The sequence below is a fragment of the Panthera leo genome, chromosome B4, assembly GCF_018350215.1.
Source record: "Panthera leo isolate Ple1 chromosome B4, P.leo_Ple1_pat1.1, whole genome shotgun sequence".
NCBI classification, from domain to species: Eukaryota; Metazoa; Chordata; class Mammalia; order Carnivora; family Felidae; genus Panthera; species Panthera leo.
Genome location: NC_056685.1, coordinates 127,011,296 through 127,025,833, shown reverse-complemented (window position 1 = coordinate 127,025,833; position 14,538 = coordinate 127,011,296). Strand labels below are relative to the sequence as shown.

Genomic DNA, 14,538 nt, shown 5'->3' with positions numbered 1-14,538 from the left:
TGGGTGAGAATCAGGAGTGATGTACCAGAAGCCAAGTGAGGAAAGTGTTCCAGGGAGCTGGAGTGATCGACTGTGTCAGATGCAACTGCTTGGTAAAGTAAAATGAGAGTTGCAATTTGGTCATCACATTTAGCAATGTGGAGGTCATTGAAGACCTTGACCTGTGGAGGGATGAGAGAGAGTTCAGAAGAAAATAGAAGAGGGGAAGCGGAAGTAGAGATTTTGCTATAGAGGCAAATAGAAAAATAGGCTGGTAATTGGAGGAGAATATAGGGTCAAGAAGAAGGTTTTCTGTTTAAGGGAGATACTACAGTAGCATGTTTGAATGACAACCGGAATGTTTCAACCATAAAGGAAAGGTAGATAACAGGAGAGAAAGGAGAAACTGGTGGAGCAGTGTCCTAAGATTGGTGAAAGGAAGTGATATCTGGGGCACAATGAAGAGTTCCTGTTGGTAGGAGCACAGAGTTCATCCAGAGGAACCTAAGGGAAGGCACAGTGTATGGTGACAGGTGTAAGGACAGTGTAAGGTGAGTAGATGTGGTGGTGAGAACTTCAGCAGATCTCCTCCGGTTGCTTCTCGTGCAAAGCAAAAGAATGGGACAGTGAATGTTCTAGGGAGTATACTAGGATGACAGCAGTCCTGAGTCCTCAAACTAATGGTCTTATTCCTCTCCAGACGTGTTCAGACATGGTATATTCAAATCACCTTTGCAGCGGAGACCAAAATCGGATGAAACAGAATGACATGTGTAGTAGGAAGGCAAGATCAGTTTTGAACACGTTTGAGTGCCTATGGGTTTAAATGGCCACGAAACAGATTAGATGTGTGATGTGGAGCTTAGGAGAAGGTATGGGATAAAGGTAGAGGCATCAGCAAAGAGGGAGTCATTGAAACTGAGAAAGTAGGTGTAAAGTCCAAGAAAGGAAGTATAAAGAGAAAAGCACAAACTTGGGAAACACTCCCATTTTAGGGAGTGGAAAGAAGAAAGTATTCATCAAAAAAGGCAGAGAAAGGGGCTGAAAAATTAAATGAAGCATATTCTTCCTGAAGCCTATAAATGAGACAGTTCAGTGAAAAGGAGGACAAATCATTCAGGGAGGTGAGGGAGAAGGAGAAATACTTCTGGGTATGCCCAAAAGGAAGCCAGTACCGGATTACCTCAGAGCACTTAGTAGAAATGCAAAGAAAAGGAACTTGTGAGCAAAATATAAGGGGCATGAAAGAAAAGACCCAAGAGAATTATGTACAAATAATAGGAGCTTTGGAAAGAGAAAAAAGTAGTTCCTGGAAGAGAAGGGATACTTTAAAGATAAAATAGAAGAAAATGTTCCTGAACTAAAGAAAGCCCTGAGTCATCTGATCAAAGGGGTTCTCTGAGTCCTCGAAAGATTGACAAAATAAATACAAAGACAAAATCTGATGATAAGTCTGAGCTGCAGAGTAAAGAGAAAAACCTGAAAAGTATTCAGAGAAAGAGAGATTACAGGCTACTTACAAAGGAAAGGGAAGGAGACTGACAATAGACCACTCGTCTGCAGCGCTGGCATCTCAAAGGCAGTGGAACAGTTTTCTCAGACTGAAAGAAATGTGCATTTTACAGGATTCCCTTGCCCGGTCACAATGTCATTCCTATTAGAGGGGCTCTAACATGCAAGGACTCAAGGCATACCATCTGTATACTCTTTCAAAGGGAATAACTTAGGGATGTACTCTAGTGAAATGAAAATTTAACCAGAACAAAGATCTCAAAATGAGGAAAGAACAAACATGCAAATAAATGTGTATGCGTGCGTGCGTGTGTGAGAGTGTGTGTGTGTTGTAAAAAGTCACCAGCAATTCTTTGAGAGCACAAACCTAGAAAAGCAGTTGGATCAGAAGCTGGGTTGCAGAGGGTTGTAAAAGCAATAGTGAGAGAATACTCATTGAAGAAATATGGAGATAAAAAAGAAGGGAAGATTACTTAAGGGATAAAAAGAATACTTTGTTTATAAAAGCAAAGCTCAAGTATGTTTGTAGGCAGAGGAAAAGGAGTTGTGAGCAGGCAGAGGTGGAAAGTGTACAAATGTGGGACAGTCCTGAAATATAGTAGGAACTAAGTCATTGCTGATGATTTGAAAATAAGATCCCTTCTATTATGGATGGCACATGCCTTCCACCAGCTTGCATTTGAGAAGGAGGGAGAGATACTGGAATGGCCAGAAGAAGGAAAAAAGGAAGAAAGGGTGGAGGAGGGGAGAGAGGAGAAAGAAACCATTTTCTACAAATACCCAAAGATCTATCAGAACTGCATGCACAAAGCATGTACATAAAACCTTAGATTGCAAGTAACTTGTTCTGTGAGTGTTCTGCAAGACAAGCAAACATTTCTAACAAATTTTAACTTGATAAACAAGTGATGTCTTACTTTATGAATAGTAGGTGATGCTGAATGTCACGTGATCACAACTGAGCCAATGGTTCTTGAAATTCGCTTTGATACACAAGTGCTTTGGATTGCAAGCATGCTTCCAGAATGAATTATGCTCATGAACCAAGGTTTTACTGTATTTTAGTATACATGTATTTAATTCTGCAGTCTATGAGTGTAGACCAGTTAATGCATCATCCAGCTGGGATTATTACCCATAGCCACATAGCTAGAGTGACCTCTGAATGAAGAGTACAAAGGACTGATCAGTGTTTTGTTTGTTTGTTTGTTGTTTGTTTGAGGAAGGATTAATTAAAGCATATCTGGAAGTCGTGGACTAGGTTGGGTACCTGAGGAAAAGCATCAAGACATTTGGTTCTCAGTGGTATGGCAAAAGTGTGGGAGCCCCATGGAGGCTAAGATGGGAACCCAGGACAAAATCGCTTAACTTTATAAACAGTATAGCATAAGGATGAGGCTGGCTACGTGATGCGTTGGGCATGACCTTATGAGGCGCAGGGATTCAAACCTTGACTCTTACTCGCTGTGGGAGCTTGAGATATATATCATATATATGTCTATATATATGTATGTATATGTATGTATGTATCTTTATATATATATAAAGAGGATAATACAGGCCTTGCAGAGCTTTTGGAAGATCACATCCACTCAACAGTTTGTTTTGGAACCATGTGCCAGGCATTATTCCCAAGGGGATACTTTAGTAAAGTAGACATTCCGTATTTCTCCTCAGAGTTTCCATTCTAGGTGATTGTGAGGAGGAGAGCAAGAAAAGCTGCCTTTGGCATGAAAAGGGCAAAAGGTGCTCAATAGATCTCACTTCCACCCTGTCCCTTCCCATAGAGGCTTTCAGAAAAGCTCCATTGCTCACCCGCACCCCTAGCCCTTCTCCCCATGGCTCTGAATACCTCCCCCAGTCTCCATACCACAAAGATGCAAGATTCCCTGGGTTTGAGCAAAAATCCTTGGAAACCAAGCTCTCCCATTTGGACAAGGAGCTGGAGGAAGAAGCCTAGTGCTTGGATCCCCTGGAACTCCAGGTCCCAAGTCTCAAGCCTAGCTTGTAAAGGATCACTCTACCGGTTGCCTCTCCTGGACATTCTTCCCCATGGCCTGCAATTGGTACATGAGCTCTAGTCACTTAAAAATACAGGATCACACACTCACTAGTGTATGGTCTTTTCCAAAACAAAAAACAAACAACAACAAAGAAAACCACCCAATTGTATGTATGCAAAGGGGTGCACACAGCACAGCCCCCAGTTCCCCCCCCCCCCCTTCCTCAAGCTCTTCTCCAGTCTGCTGCCCCTGGTCAGTGTGCCTGCTGTTACACACGTGCCCAGCTCTCCCAGGGGGCCTTCTCGCGGGCCCTCCTTGCCATGTGACCTTCCTGCACTGTCACCCCCCCCACTTCAGTGGGCCTGTCATTTTCTCATTATGGTCACCACCCCAGACCCGAACTTGTCCTCCTCTTTCCTGTTTCCAATTAAACCTTGTCCTATCAGGGATCCTAGGCCACGTTGTTCTGCGGTCTCCAGAGAGGAGAATGACAGCATGGGAGGAGAGTGGGGGGGATTCCCACTGATTGGCCTGGTGAGCCAGGCTGGAGATATTTTGGGGGTGGGTTAAAAGCTCTAGAGACCCCAAGGCAGATGGCGTGGGCGAGCAGTGTGCAGTGGGTGTGGGCAGGGTGCATTTTCCTTCCTTGTCTCGTGCTTTCTTTTCACAGCTGCAGTTCCTTGGAGCCCTAACATTCCAGTTCCCAGAGCTAATTTTAGGTTCTTGGGACTGGCTTGTTCTAAGTGACCCTGGCCCCCGCCTTTCCCCTTTGCTCGGCATATTCATTCCGGACCTCTGGCTCACACAAGCCACGCTCTCTTGCTGGCTCTGGAATCAGTGAAGAGCAATTGTAGTCCCGGTCCCCCACCAGCTGAAAGACCCTCAGGAAGCAGGAAACTGAATAGGGGGGCGTGGAGTGGGAGTCCTGGGAGTGGACAGAAGAGGGTGGGGGTGGGGAGCAGCTTCCTGCCTCCCAAATAAGGAGATGATGTTCATCGCAGTCATGAGCTCAGGACTTCTGTAGAGCCTCTAAGAGAGAGCCTTTAAGAGAGAGGACCAAGGAACAGGAATGCGAATGAGGCCAGACAGATGGATGCCTGCCATTGCTTCGTCCACCACCAGTGCCCATTCAGTATTCATGCAGCAGGTGAACCTGGGCCTCCTGGAGTCACCATGTTCAGAGTCTCACCAGGTTCTCCACTCACGACATAGACATTCATGGAATTTTAAAGTGTAAGCCACAGATGTCATCTTCTTCATGCCTCTAATTCCACAGTGGGGGGATCCACAGCCCAGAGAGGAGATGCCACTTCCCCAGGGTTGGGCATGAGTACCAGGTTCTGTGAAGCCAGAGGTGGGACCAGGACTTGAACCAGGGCCTCCTGCCCTCCAGCTCAGAGCTCTTTCGGGCACCAAGCTGCCTTCTGCTGTGGTTCTGTTCACTTCCTATCATTTGGGGGCAGGTCGCCAATTCCTCCATCACCATCAGCGGTGGGGCAATTGGGTGCCTCCCAGACTTTCTTTCTCACCCCAGCCTTGGCCTGCCTCTTTACTAAGGGTGTAATGGAAGCTCTGGGAAGCAGTGCTGTCCCCAGGGAAATGAGTGCCACCTGCTCAGGGTCCCAGCTGGGGGGACCATGCCCACTTAGAAAGGGACAAATTCCATTTCTGAACTTGATCTATGTCTCTGCCACTTCACCAGAACAGTTGATCAAGAACTGGATTTTCTTTTTTTTTTTTTAATTTTTTTAATGTTTATTTATTTTTGAGAGAGAGAGAGACAGAGCATGAGCAGGAGAGGGGCAGAGAGAGAGGGAGACACAGAATCTGAAACAGACTCCAGGCTCCGAGCTGTCAGCACAGAGCCCAACGTGGGGCTCAAATTCACAAACCATGAAATCATGACCTGAGCTGAAGTCGGACACTCAACCGACTGAGCCTCCCAGGTGCCCCAAGAACTGGATTTTCTACATCAAATTTTAGAGCTATCAGTCATCCAAAACCCTCCCTGGCCATCAGCAGCCATTATCCCCTTGCTTCAAATCATTGCTTCTACTGTGTGAACTGCTCCTACTGCTTGAACTTGCTTTCCTAAGACTAGTTCTGCCTCCCACTTTCAGCTGCATTCATTTCCTTGCCCTCTGTTTCAGACCCTGGGCTCTCCTCACCTGGGCAGGTGAATACTAAGTTCCCCCTGAGCCAGAATCTTCCAATGGCCTCTTGGGGACCTCTCAGTCTCCCAGCCACTCTCCAGCCACTCTCTTGATGGACTAGATCCCTGAGGCAGTACCATGTGGCTATCAGCATGCAGTGTTTGCATCTCAGTGTGCCCCAGTTTCCATATCTGTAAAATGGGAATAAGCAGTGTAAGGCTCTTAGTGAGGATTCAGTGAGTTCACATGATATATACAAATGTACAAATTCATGAAGCAGTACTCTTAAGATGAGAGCACTTTATCTATTTGCTGTGTATGTGATATACTTAAAAAAAAAGATTGAGTTTATATACTTAAATTAGTTTATACATTTGCACTCAGGGTGGCAGAGAGTAAACCCTCCATAATAATACTTGTTATAGTAGCTGCTATTATTTAAACTTGGGCTCTCTGAGGACTAATACTTCTTCCTCCTAAGTATTAAAAAATTTTTTAAGGTTTATTTTTGACACAGAGAGAGAGAGAGAGAGAGCATGAGCAGGGGAAGAGCAGAGAGAGAGGGAGACACAGAATCCAAAGCAGGCTCCAGGCCCTGAGCTGTCAGCACAGAGCCCGACATGGGGCTCGAATTCATAGACCGCAAGATCATGACGTGAGCCGAAGTCAGATGCTCAACTGCCTGAGCCACCCAGGCACCCCATCTTCCTCCTAAGTACTTAGAGTAATGATACCTCATATTTTTCCCATGCTTTCCCATTTATGAAGCACTTCCTTGTGCATTCTCTCACTTCCGGTTATCACAACAGCCTTTGAGATGGCTATTTCCCCCCATTTTGTTTTATTTCTTTTAATGTTTATTTATTTTTGAAAGACCGAGAGAGACAGAGCATGAGTGGGGGAGGAGCAGAGAGAGAAGGAGACACAGAATCTGAAGCAGGCTCCAGGCTCCAAGCTGTCAGCACAGAGCCCAATGTGGGACTTGATCATGACCTGAGCCCAAGCCGGACGCTTAACCGACTAAGCCACCCATGTGCCCCTATTTTCCCCCATTTTAAAGATGGGAAAGCTGAGGCTCAGAGGTACAGAGTTGACTTGCCCTAGATCATGCAGCCAGTAGTGGAGAGATGGGACTCAAGTCTGAGTGACTCTTCGGCAAGGACTTCCACCCCACCTTGCTCTGCCCATCAGCACCTCTGTTCTCAGATCTACCCAGACTTCCTGCTTACAAACACCAGGTTTCCCTGACCTCGGGCATTTCTGTGTCCTTCGGGAAGTGACCTACACAAGGTCCCATGGCTTAATAAACCAAAGCTGAAATAGAACCACATCTTCTGAATTTCCAGTCTGGCACTATTTCCTCCACAACCTTTTATCTTGTTGGCCCGATTCCAATTTAGATGCATTAAAGACTTTTTTGTTTTTCCCACTGAATTAAGGGAACCAAAGCATTGCATCAAGAATTAGGATATTATAGCATGGGTGAAGAACATACAGACACAGGCAAGAAGGTTCCAATTCATATTCCACTGCTATAACCGTAGTGCCTATCACTCAAGTCACTTATCTTACACTGTAGAGTTCAGACCCCGACCCATTCCTTCTTCAGGAAGATGGCCCCCTCTAGAATCTGCAAGGTGGGGGAAACCAATGATAAGCCCTTGCTGTGGAGAAAAGGGACGGGCAGCTGTTGAGAGTCCTCACTCCAATTACCTGAGTCCTTCAGGAGCCCCCAGGACTCTGCCTTCAAGTCTCCTTCCTCCACCACCCCTCCCTGGACAATCTCCTGATGCAGTTATTTTAAGGAAAGTTCCACAAGGCAAAAACCTCACAGGATCACTGATATTTGAAGGTTTGGTTCTTCCTGCCTCCCAATGGAGACTGGTTTTGAGGTTGTTTTGCTGAATCACTAGGCAAAGAGTAAATAAATAAATGGAGGAAGGAAATCTTGCTCAAAAGGAATTCTGTTGGTTCTCCAAAAAAACAAAGCATCTGTCATCATCAAAGGAATCTGTAGGACCTAGCCTCTCTGGGACTAGACTTCATCCTAGGGGTTCTGAGGCACCCCCACCAGAGAAGAACTTGTCCAGCCCCTCTCAGCAGTGCTCAAAAATGATGCCAACCCTCAAGGGCAAACTGGCTACATCCCAAGGCCTCTGGGTGGCCTGATCTTGCTCTTGTCCTCTGTCCCCCACCAACATAGGAGAAGAACCAGGAGTGAACTGCCCCTAGGGCCTGATATTCTGTAATGTGCTGCCTTTCCTTTGGGGGTCACCACCTCTTCTGGTGCATGTGGCTTCCACCATCCACCCCTAGACTCTAGCTCATGTTTTGTTACTTCTCTGGAAGCCTCACCCCCATAAAAATAAAAGGAGAGCTCTTGATAATCCATTAGTCTAAGCCCATCATCTTGCTGCCATGGAGACCAGGGCCAGGAGAGCAGCAGCTGACCCTGGGACACATAGCACCTTGTGTGCAAAGTCAAAGTAGGAATTGAAGACAGAGAGTCAGTGGACCCCACCATCTAGAGGCTGGCAGAGCCGCCATACTCTGGATGGGAGAACTGGCTGGGCCTCCCTGTCCCCTGGGAGCTCCCAGAGTTCCTGCTGGAATGAAAGAGTAGGGAGGTGAGAGATTGAGAGAAACACTCAAGGAGAACCCTCACAGCCACCTGACCAGTTTTGAAGTCTCCTGGTTCATCACTGGTGGACAGAGTCTTCTTAGAGCATCTCACTGAGCATCTTTTGCCCTGCTTGAGATCTTTCATTGCCTTAGTCCCAGTCCATCCCCATTATCCCTGGCATTCAAGGCCTTCTGACATGTTCTGACATCTTCTCTCCCAGTCCATCTTAACTCTGTGCCTCTGAACCAGTGGTGAGGAGCAGAGGAACCCCACTCTGTGCCTGGTAAATCCCAGGAGCTGGGTAGTGGGAAGTGGGCAGCCTGGGTGGACATATCCACGGTGCTCTACATGAGCCTCTGTCAAGCTGCCCCACTGTGATAGAAGGAAAGCCAGCTCAAGGAGGCACCACCCCACACTCACTCTAAGACCCAGGGCAAGTCACTCACCATCTCTGAGCCCCGGTCCCTCCTGCATGGGACATTGCTCCCCACCTCATCCCAACTTAAGATCTAATGGCATAACTTAGGGGAAAATACAACTTCTGGTATGTAGGATGTGCTCAGTAAATGTTTGCTTCTCTCCTTCACCTAAACAACAGGGTGGAGGAGTAGAATGGAGGAAGCTCACTCTCCTGGAATGTTTGGAGGGCCTCGGGGATGTGCAAGGCACTGGCCTGTGGTGGGCAAGTGTGGGTGGCAACGTGGCTCCTCACCACCGCCTCTGTCTAGACAAGGGCCTCAGAATTGCTGAGTCTCAAGGTTGAAAGGAACCACCTATCCAAAAGGTCAAGTAGTCTAGTCAGATGCTGATTTGAAAACACTCATCTGTTACCTTTTCCGTGATCCAGAATTTCATCCCAGCCACATCATAGCAGGACTTTGATTTTCATTGTCAACTAAATAACAATCAACAGTCAACAATGTTGTTGAGCTCATTCTACACATCTCCAGGCTTTCCCCTCTTTGTTCATTTAATCTTCTCAAATTGAAGCCCCACAGTATGACCAGCATTTCACTGTGAGGGCATTGAGGAAAGTTAAAAAATTTTCCCAAAGTCACACAGCTAATAATTTCATTGCACAGATATTTGTTGATCAGCCAGTATGTACCAGATAGACCTGGAAGCACAGCAGCAAGCAGTGTAACATGGATTCCTAACTGATTCTGGATCTTTCCACCTTCTTTTGCTTGCAGCCTTTTCCATCCAGATCCCACAGCTAACTCCAGGGCTTGAATACCTTAGAAAGATATTAAGAGGTTGGGAAATAATCTTTGAGTAAAGCTTAAAAATATGATCATTGGTTCTCCACGGGGGCAGTACTGTTCCTCAGGATGCAGTTTGGAAACTTTGGGTTGGCCCTTACTGGGAGGGTGCAGGGATGTGCCTGGGACAGTCCTGTACCCCACAGGGCCATTGACTATCCCACCAGACACCACACAGATGAAAACCCATGTATAATAATCTAAGCCTAGGACTGAACTCCACATTATTTTGCACACAAAGCGTTTGAACAGGGAGCAGTTTTAATATATGCTCCCCTGCAAATGCAACCACCATGTAAATTCAGGGTAGACTTCACTTTGTGTTGTTGGAATCTTACCAAGAGTTGTTTCAACAAATCATGTCACCAATGGCAACCCCACTCCTGGCCTTTGAGTTGCTAATGAAACATCCAAATCAGTCCACATTTGTAGATGTTAAGATCATGGCTATTTTATGCATAAATGCAAGCATCAGACTATTGCATTATGTCTTCCAGTGTAGTCACAGGAGTGTTTATAAATGGAAACATGTTATTTTATTATAAATTATTTTTATTTAATTTTTATTAGGAATTATTTCTACTTGATTTCTCATATTATATTTAGGGATATATTTAGAGATATAATATATCTCATATTATCTACTTGATTTCTCATATATATATTATATATATCATCTCATATATATATATATATTTCTACTTGATTTCTCATATATATATTTCTCATATTATATATATATATTATATATATATATATTTATTCTCATATTATATTTAGGTGAATATATATATTCACCCTATTAATTTTTTTTTAATTGTGCATGTAGGTTAACCAGGAATTTCATTTCCACATAGTAAAAGGGCATTACACAACATTTGTTAAAGAAACAGCATGGGTCTGAGAAGGTGGGGGTGGCATGCTACAGTGAGAGAAGAGTTACTACCTGCAACAGAAGGGCCATGAGCCCTTCCTTGCCACTCTGTCACTCCATCATTCCATCAAGGACAGAATGGCAGCTGTGCTTCCAGAACTTGGAGTAGACTTGGGCATGATTACCTGGCCTTGAAAGCTGTCTGTTGTTAATGTAGATAACTGAATGGAAAGGGCAGAGATTGGTGTCAAAAGACATGAACCTGAATCTTGGTTCTGCTAGTTCCTGAAAATGAAACCAACCAAAACCTCCCTGGCCTTTGTTCCTACATGATAGAGGGAGTACTTTGAACCAGGATGAAGGTATCTTGTGGTATAACATTCCATGGCTCCAGGATCAGTCTTTGAGGGCTCTCAAGGTTCCTTATGCTTCTGGAAGAGTGCCTCAGTACAGTGGGTCTGGGGGCAAAGGTGGGGTGGAAGTGATAAGACATCTACCAGGTTTGAACCTGGATATGCCACCTTTGGGAAATGCCAAAATGACCTGTGGTATTTTATTTCTCTCTTAGCTTTAGTCTCAGTAAAATGGGAATTAGAATGGTCTTACCTTTTGAAGGTTAAGATGACAGTTGGGGTGGTAACAGATAAAATCTGCAATGGGTGCTGGAGCTCAGTAGTTCTCTGTAAATGTTAGATGTCAGTTCCCTTCCTCCAACCTCCACACCTTCCTCAGCCTCCCCAGACCAGTTCCCAACCTCTGCCCCCTGCACTGTTCTTCTGTCCCTCCCATCCCAGGATAGGGCTGGGAAGGGAAGGGAGTGGAATTGTGCTGAGTCTCCATCTTGTCCCTGCACAGAGAGTAAAGGTTAGAAGTCCCCCCACACTAGGGAGTTTCCACTTCCCTCTCTGGCCAGCTGTGGGGTCAATGGGGAGAAAAGTGACTAAGATAGGGAGAATTTCTGGAGTCCCTCTGGCCCTGATTCAAGACCTCACCCACTGGGAAAAGCAGAGGAAAGTAGTTTCTCAGCCTGGAGATTCTGAACAAGGGGTTGGCCGATAAGAAATGGAGACTCTCACCTCCCTTTCAGCCAATGTTCAAGGTGCAAGGCATCGAGGTGTAAAACTGTATTGTATGCTCAGAGAATGTTTGAGAACTTGCTGGAATGTATAATGTAGATGCAAGGGAGGGAAGGGAGATCCAGGTGGAAGAGCTGAGACAGGCCAGATATAGAAGAACCTTGTTTGGTCAGAGCTGGAATCTTCACATGGCAGGAGGTCTGTGGCAGCAGAGGATGGCTCAGTTGGCCATCTGGGACTGGGGGGAAACTAAACTGTATGGAAGGGGAAAGAAACACAGCCACCTTCCCCAGACAGCCCCTCTCCCACAGTGCTCCCTAGAGGGCATCCTTGGCAGCAAGACCTTCAGACAGGAGCTCCTCCTTACCCAAGCCAGCTCTGGAAGACTTGTTCCCGTGGAGGTATGAGTGATTCAAGCCAGCTCCTCCAGAAGCCACTTTATTTCAACAGGCACCAAAACTTCCAGGGGACTGGTTTTCCAACTATGCCATGCCCTGGGGAAGCATCTCAGGACAAAGGGGAGGTTGAACCGACAGGCCCTGATCCTCTGACCCAAATCACATTGGACATTGGTGACTCAGACCTGAGGAGACAATGGTGCTCACAGGGGCCCACCTTTCAGTAGAGACCAACAATCAAAGAAGGCCATGAGCAACTCCAGGCAAGGATATGGACCTGAGGTGTCTGGAAGTAGGAGGGGCACCTCTGCCAGCCCAGGGAGGAGGGGGTGTTGAGGTGGTGAGAAAGAGAAGGAGGTGAAGTTGAGAAAAGCCTGGAGGAACAAAAGGGGATCACCTGGTTAGAGAAGAGGTGAGGAGGCCATTCCAGGCAGAGGGAGCTGCTCATGCAAAGCCCTGGAGGTATGACTCACCACCACGGTCTAGGGGCTTCAGGTGGCTACAGAAAAGTATAGGGATGGAAAGAACTGTGTTGGAGTTAGGCGTGTCCGTGTTCAAGTCACTGTTCTGCAGCCCAACACCTCTGTGAGCCTCAGTTTCTCAACTGTAAAACGGGGATGATTCCTCATCAGAGTGTCCATGAAGACAGGCACCCTATTGCTCTTGTTTCCCCAAGGCCTAGAACAATGCCTGGACCAGGATGATCCCTCGGTCTGTGTTTGCTGAATGGATGAAGAACATAATGCCTGTGAAGTGTCTGGCATAAAATAGATGTTCAGGAATAAGGATGTCTTTGAAGTTGGGGTCATAGAGCATAAGGTTGTAGATAAGAATGGTAAGGTGGTGAGGACCTTGGATGCCAGTGATCCAGACTTTTTTGGTAAGCAGTAGGGGCAGTGGAGGATCTGATGGGCCCCAGGGTCACTAGTCATAAGCCCCTGTTGGGGAGTCTGATTGTGCCTGAGGCCCTCCCTGAGGTGGAGCCAACCCTTCCCAAGACCCTTCCCCCGGGAAGCTCTCCATGATTCATTGTCACAGGGTGGTCAGGGTCTTCCAGAAGCTCCTCTGGAGACAGCCTGAGTCAGGGATTGGGAATTTCTGGACGTGATCAAATACTAACCCCTGCGGTTGGTCCTGGGACTCAGAAGAAGCACCCGCCTGCCTGACTTGAATGTCACACACCGGCAGGACCCATAACCTTTGACCCTTCCATGCACTCTGACCTATTGACCCTGTCTGGCTCTAATGTTTGGTTTGCTTTGCAGAAGGGAGGGCTTAGGCTGAGATGGAGCAGGGCAGTTCTGCCCCCTATAGCATGTCTTACTCAGGGGTCCAGAGGCTCCTGTTGGCCTCAGCTGGAGGTTCTGGGACCAGGCTCACCACCACCATAAGGAAATCCGTGTTGTTCAGGGCTTAAACAGCCCTGATTCCGGGGGAGGCCATGACTTTCCCCAGAGATCGCAACTTCTCCCTTGATGAGTCCTGGGTCTTTGGCTCACCTCCCTTCGTATCTCTGCTCCCCCCTCTACTCCTCTGTCAGCAAAGCCAGCTCGTGCACTTCCTACAGCAAAACATGGCATCCACTGCCCCTGGCACATCAGCCATGCCCGTGTCATCTCTGTCTCAGACCCTGTTCTAGATGCAGAAGAGATTGACAATGGAATCAGGACTCCAGAAGGAATATAAATTATTAGGCAAAGGTACTGACTGCTTGGCTGTCTGTAAGCTAGGAATAATAGAGCACTTCTGAAGGTTGCCGTGAGGATTAAGTGAGACAATGAAATACTGGGAAGAGATAGTGGAGAGCTAACACATGGCAAGCACTCAGTAAAAAGACAATAGTAGTAGTAGTATTTGAAATAGTAGAAGAGGCAGCCACAGCAGTAATGGTGGTGGTGGTGGTGGTGGTAGTAGTAGTAGTAGCAGTGATGGTGGTGGTGGTAGTAGTAGCAGTAGTGGTGGTGGTGGTGGTAGTAGTAGTAGTAGTAGTAGTAGTAGTAAGTAGTAGCAGCAGCCATAGTAGCAACAGGAGCAGGGATAGGGGTAGTAGTAGTAGAGACAGCAGCAATGGTAGTAGTAGTAGCAGCAGCAGCAACAGCAGTAATGGTAGTAGTAGTAGTAGTAGTAGTAGTAGTAGTAGCGGTGATTTTGGTGGTAGTAGTAGTAGCAGAAGTGGTGGTGGTGGTAGTAGTAGTAGTAGCAGTGATGGTGGTGGTAGTAATAGTGGTAGTGGTGATGGTGCTAGTAGAAGTAGTAACAGTGATGTTGGTGGTGGTAGTAGTAGCAGTCACGGTGGTAGTAGTAGTAGTAGTAGCGGTGATTTTGGTGGTAGTAGTAGCAGTAGTGGTGGTGGTGGTGGTAGTAGTAGTAGTAGTAGTAGTAAGTAGTAGCAGCAGCCGTAGTAGCAGCAGGAGCAGGGATAGGGGTAGTAGTAGTAGAGACAGCAGCAATGGTAGTAGTAGTAGCAGCAGCAGCAACAGCAGTAATGGTTGTAGTAGTAGTAGTAGTAGTAGTAGTAGTAGCAGTGATGTTGGTGGTAGTAGTAGTAGCAGTAGTGGTGGTGGTGGTGGTGGTAGTAGTAGTAGTAGTAGCGGTGATATTGGTGGTAGTAGTAGTAGCAGTGATGGTGGTGGTGGTAGTAGTAGCAGTTATGGTGGT

At 46.5% G+C, this 14,538-nt stretch overlaps 1 protein-coding gene and 1 long non-coding RNA gene across 9 annotated transcripts in view; one reads left to right on the top strand and one right to left on the bottom strand.

Annotated features, from left to right (window-relative positions):
• Nucleotides 1-14,538, top strand: part of SYN3 (synapsin III) — a 461,325-nt gene that overhangs the window by 244,438 nt on the left and 202,349 nt on the right. The gene's annotated exons all lie outside the window — the stretch shown is intronic.
• On the bottom strand, nucleotides 9,133-12,521 carry LOC122225056. Of its 2 annotated transcripts, XR_006205093.1 has the most exons (5): nucleotides 11,850-12,521; nucleotides 11,013-11,086; nucleotides 10,736-10,864; nucleotides 10,479-10,627; nucleotides 9,133-9,507 (listed from the first exon to the last, which is right to left on the bottom strand). It is a non-coding gene; the product is annotated as an uncharacterized LOC122225056 (long non-coding RNA). The 2 variants fall into 2 exon arrangements; XR_006205094.1 differs by lacking the exon at nucleotides 10,736-10,864.